The sequence below is a fragment of the Amblyomma americanum genome, chromosome 5 (genome assembly GCF_052857255.1).
Source record: "Amblyomma americanum isolate KBUSLIRL-KWMA chromosome 5, ASM5285725v1, whole genome shotgun sequence".
NCBI classification, from domain to species: domain Eukaryota; kingdom Metazoa; phylum Arthropoda; class Arachnida; order Ixodida; family Ixodidae; genus Amblyomma; species Amblyomma americanum.
In genome coordinates, this window is record NC_135501.1 from 141,673,099 (window position 1) to 141,679,098 (window position 6,000).

The window sequence follows — 6,000 nt, forward strand, 5'->3', positions numbered from 1 at the left end:
AGCTGCCTTGGCTGATAGCTTCGTCTCATGACACCTTAAGTTGGCTTTAAAAATGTTCAGTAGCACTGTAATACAGATAAACACGCAATGTAAGAAGCACGAAGAAAAGGAGAACAATATAGTGGAATGATTGTTGCGCTTCACTTCTATTCCAGTTTTGTCTCCAGACGTGAGCACAAAGCATAGGTTGTAAAAATTGCGAATTAAAGAAAATTCATTATTAAAGCAACAGCCGGCATCACGAAATCTGGTCATGTCAGTGTAAATCAGGAAGAAACACAAACAAAGTCTATGCTAAAGGACTGCAACTGATGATGGCCAGCGTAAGCATTTTAATTTTTGCTATACTGCACATGATGATCTCTTGATGCCAAAACATTTAACGTGCTTGGGCGTGTTTGATTCTCCGGCTAGAGTGGCAGAATACGACGAAACAATTCAGGGTCTTTTCCCATTGGCATAAAAAAATTCTATTTGTCTTCAGCGCATGGAAGAAAGCGTCTTGTCTCGCTATTTATAGCTTTGTCTCATTCTGAGCTGAAGCAACGCCGAAGCCATGCTGTCACCTGGGTGGACACTTAGAGCATTCGTTGCAAACAACGCAAAAAAGCTGCAATAAACAATAAAATAGTGCTGCGTTGCATTACCTCCGAAGTTTTCTCAACGTCTTTTTTCGTGGCACTCAGATCTGACAAGACAACACTGCACAAAGTTCACGTAGCTTCCTTAGGAAGGGGAGACAGCAGCACAGCGCGCTACACAAAAGTATCAATACAAAGCCACGTTACCACAGAATAGGAGCACGTGTTAAAAGCAATAAAGTGAGGAGAACAACAACACTTGTAATCAGAACCCGTGTACCGAGAAATGACATTCTGCAATTATCTTAGACAGGCAGCGAGCAAACCTTGAATGCATCCTCAAAAGGGCCCTGTCTTGCAAGTGACGCCATCCAGGCACAGTTCAATTAGAAGTCTGAGACCCACAGTTGGATGGTTTGCCTAAGCAGCTGCACTAATTTACTCGCAAACTTGAAAAAAGCTCCAAGGGATACGAAGAAAAATGCGTGCATCTTTCCTGCTTATCTCGGCTCGGATTCAAGAGGGAGTTGGGCGTTTTTATGTTTTGCCTGAACAGCCTGCTTCCATGCAGATAGGTGCATGTGTGGTTATATCAGGAGAGTGTATATTATGCTGCATTGTTGCCTTTTTTCTAGCACAGTGTAGGTGGGAAATGCGCGCTCTTAATTTTAAGTCAAACCCTGCATGACCACATAGCCGTTCAGGCGGAAGTCACTTATTTGTTGGTGTGTTTTTAACTCTTTTGGGTCACAGAAAAGTGGCTTAGACTTTGCTTTGATCATTTAAGAAACGCAAAGAAATAGGCGTGAAAATCAAAGAAACAGATCAGCCATTACTTAACTTTGTTATACCACGTGGGCAACCGCAACTGGCAGGAATGGCGCTCATAAACGACTACATAAAACGATAGGCTTACTGCTGCGTGGCGCCACTGAAGGCCCGCCTGGGAGCTGAGTTCCTAAAGCGACATGTTAATCTCACTTCGAATCGTTAGCCCTAAGCCTACCGGTAAACATAGCTTCTGTGTGATGTTATTGAAGTTCGCTCACCGCATTTGAGGCAAGGCCAATGTCTGTACTGTGTTTTGTGTGCCGTTTATAGTTTAGCTAAGGTGCCCTAATCTTCGACTTTTTCTTGTCGGGAGATGCATCGGTCCCGGAATTATGGAGCGCAGATCGAATAAGCAAGCTCTGTGACCGCACTGCATTAGCGCGCATCACAACCAAGTTATGTCGAGCGAGGAGTGAAACGTCTAGGGAGTTGACTGCGCTAACAGCAAAAGACGCTTTTCACGACACCAAATACAGTTCGCTTGCTACTGGTACCCCGACAAAGGACGACAGTGGCATCGCTGTAGTAATGCGCCGTTAGCCCGAGTGTAAACAGAACGAAGAACCAGACCAACGGACAGCGCTACCCACGCTGACTGAGCCTCTGGCGATTTTGGAAGAACTCACTTGGAAAACTTCTCGAAGCAGAAAATTGCCTCCTGACTCCGAAGTCGAGTGCTTTTTAAGTCTCGTGTCTGATATTGAAATACGCTACCCTCGAGGATTAGAATTTGTCACACATTTTTCATGGTAGACTTGCCAGGCGCATTTAATTTACTTTCGGTTATAGTTTCTAAACCTTTTTATTTTGGAAGCAGTAGTGGTAATAATAATGTTCAAAGAGAAAATGCCCTCAATGGTGCTGGCAAATCTTACTGATTTTTTTTTCCTTTGGCAGGAGCACACCATCATCATGTTCTCTCAGCTGCCCAATGTAGACTAAAAAAAGAAAGACAACTCCGACAGTACGAAGGGTTATTATGTCTGGTCCTGTTAGAATGGCATGCGCCGCCCATTCCGTTTTTAAAAATTATCCACAGAAAAAAAAGGGACCGCCGCCGGGAGGAGCCTTTAAAAGAGCGCATCTTCGAACGCGGTATAGGAGGGAAGTGCGTACTTCTTATTTGGCTGAACTAATCTTAGAAGGAAGGCCTTATTTCTGCTGCGGAATTATAGTCGTTCCTCTATGCTGGCCGCTACGCGAAGATTGAATCATTTAGCAGTGAGTTTTTCCCTTTAGTGAATTTCACGCAAGCAAAGGGTTAGTACAGCGCTAAAAAGAAAACTATAAAAAAATGGAGGGTAGCCTGGGGAAAAGTCACAATGTTACGACTGAATCCACGTCTTCTGACCGGCACTATATAAAAGACATTAAGAGCACACTTTCCCGCATCCCTGAGGACACTCCCTGTGTACGAACAATCACAGCACCTCTTTTATTCCTTGACAATTTCGAGGAACTGTAAATTTTGTTTCGAGGAAAAAACTTCACATTAGGCAATTTGAGGCATGTGGCGGGTTTCGGTGCGAGAAAAATGTGATTACAATGATAAAAAAAGAGAAATGTATTCTAGTGGTCGTTTCGTTCAGCTTCCACTCACACGATGGCAAACGTTTCAAGGAATTGAAACTTTTGCTAGTTTGCTGACCCTACTGCAATTTTTTTGTGTATGCTGTACTCCCACCAGGGTACAAGTGCAGTGTTGCCGCTTATCACGAAGTCTAGGAATTGAATCACGGTGCAACGGCTGGCTCAGTTTCGTTTGAGATCAAATGTACAAAGCAAGAATGTTTATATTTGCCATGCCATGTCAGGGCACGTTAAAGATATTCAATTGTTCGAAGCGAATCAGAAATTCTCTACTGCAGCGATTCGATTAAACCTCCTCCTTCTCTCAATTCTCCCTTGATCTCTTCCCTCACGGATCCTGTTGAGTGTGCTCCCTAAGGGACAGTTATAGAGGGCAGCACTTAAACGCCCCTTCACTGGTTCAGCCGCGCCGCCACCGTCAGTGTAACGAAGCCAAACCATAAGTAAATGAGTAAATAAACATTGCCGTGACTGGGATTCGCACCTGCGGTGGCGCGAACGCACCAGCTTCGCTGGCCACAGCACGAGAGCACTAGGCTGTCGCCTCAACCGATCACGCTTAAACTGCCACACACATTCGCGCTGTGCATTGCACGTCGTCGTCTTCTTCAACTAATACTGCTATCAGACTAATATACACATTTTCGCGCTCTATGCATTGAAGATCGTCGTGTTCATCACATAATAGTACTAAAGAACTAATATGGTCACCAGGCACGCCGAGCACCCAGCAAAGCATAACAGTGAGCCTACAAAGCTTGAAACACCAACTTAGCTGCGTTAAAACTTCGCATTAGCGAGAATCGTAATCGTCTATAGAGTTTTCTTGCGTGTTTCATTTACTGTTAACGGATTATTATTAGTATGATGTTAGTATTCATACTATTAGCATTGTGTGTAATGCTCGCCCCTGTTATCTTACCAAGGTAGTAGTACACGGTGATAAGAGATATAAATAAATAGATACGCATATAGAATACAGTTCTATGATCTGGGAGAGGGGCATTCGAGGGTTGCAACATCAGAGCAAAAGTTCGTTGGAAGTCCTGTAAAGGGCTCATGTAAAAGGACGACATGGAAAACTTCTTCCAGGTCTGGCAACACCGCACCCGTGGCTTCTGCTTACCACCTTGTTTTGCCCGAGCAAATGAGTCGAGCAGGTGCGTAGTTTGCTAGCACGTGTGCTTTCTTCCCATCGGCGAAGCTCTTATTAATCTCATGAGTAGAATTAGAAAATGAAATGTTCAGCCACTGCATTGTTTATACGCCTGATCTTTAACGAAGAGTTGGTACTTGCTTGTCGTCAAGTCAGGGCCAGCATGATTCAGACCAATCTTCTGCTTCTTGAGTCAGATGCGTAGAAAAGTCGAACTCGGCGTGGTGGTCGTTTTAATGCGCGCAGTTCAATCGAAAAGCAGTATTATCGCTGTTTTATTTAGGGAAAGAGCCTTCATTTTTTGAACAAACTCTCATCACATGGATGTCGATTGCACGGAAGCGTCAATAAATAAAATATTCGAACAGTTTTTTTTCTTAGAGTATTTTGCGCTCCAAGGACGCTCAAATGAACCTAAAATTTGGTTTCCTTCAGACACTTACGGAAAACGGTGGCTGGCACTTTGCGACAACCGCACACTCAAGAGCTTTGCTAGTGCTTCTAAAAATAAATATACTCATGAGAAACTCAAGAACTGAACGCGTAGAGAATTAAGCTGTAATCGGCGCATGGCCATGATTTTCCAATAAATTAATTTTGCGGCCTGACTATACGCTCGCGCAGCACCGGCATACGCCGCTGAAAAAAGTTTACGCCGTCAATTTCGGCATACACTTGCGTGGTGATATGTTTACGTCCGATCGTTCATGCGCTGCAGCGTGCCTAACTATCCGGGAATTGTCTCCTTTCCTGGCCAGAGGCAACACATTGTGTGGTTCAAATCACAATTTGATAACCCATAACCTATAGAGCTTTGTGAATGAAAAACGCAATAGGCCACAGTAAACGGGTGGGGCTGCTTAAGCCCGATACCACGCATTCCATTGGACGTTGTAAAATGATCGCGAACAGTAATAAAATTCTAAACGAGAGGCTGAAACGTACACCTGGTTACCATCTGCATGGTAGCATCCTCACAGAATGCTGAACGTAGCTCAATAGCGCTTCAGCATTTGACCTTTCGCGCGAAGCGCAGCTGTCTTTATAAAGCGACGGGCCTCTGCTGCATTTTGTCGACCGAACCATCATAGTGGACCTAGTTCTTTAGGCGCTAAGAGACGGCGCGGCACATTTCGCATATCGTCAATTCCATCGCACTAATTCAATAAATACAGAGGTAACTCAGAATGTTGCGCATCTCAACAGGTAAACACCACCAACAATATACGAAATTTCAGTCCTGGAGTAATTACGTTTCATGCGAGCGAATTGAAGTCCCCGATACCCAAATGGCCTCTATCAGGTATTGTTTGTTTTTACTGCAGACACTTGCCACAGAGATGGGTCCTGAACGACGAGAGAAAGATTACAGTAGAGAAAGACAAATTAAAATATTTTCCTTTGCGGATACGTTGTCGAGGAAATATGTGTTCGAAGTTTGTGGGGTAAAGTGGAAGAAAATACTAGTTCTTGTAAATGACTGTGTCACCTTTCCATGTATTACTGATTTGCGCAGCCGCTCAATAAGTTGATGTTTCAATAGGTCGATCACGGGCAACGGTGCAGAAATTGGGCTCGCCATTGGTCAGCGTAGAAGCTTGCCGACGAAGGAAGAAAAACTTCATTTGCTTACAGGATGCTCAATTTTCAATTTTACAATGTGTTGGTGAAAACGCATTGATGCATTGCATTTGTGCTGAGCTATGTTTCTGCCTCTCCAGTCATTGCTGACTCCTTTTTTACGAACGCGATTTTTAAAGGCGAAACCAGGCTTAGGCGCAGGACGCTGAGGTGGTAGGGGGTAACCTGCAAGCCATGATAAAGAAATTTTCTATTTAAAAC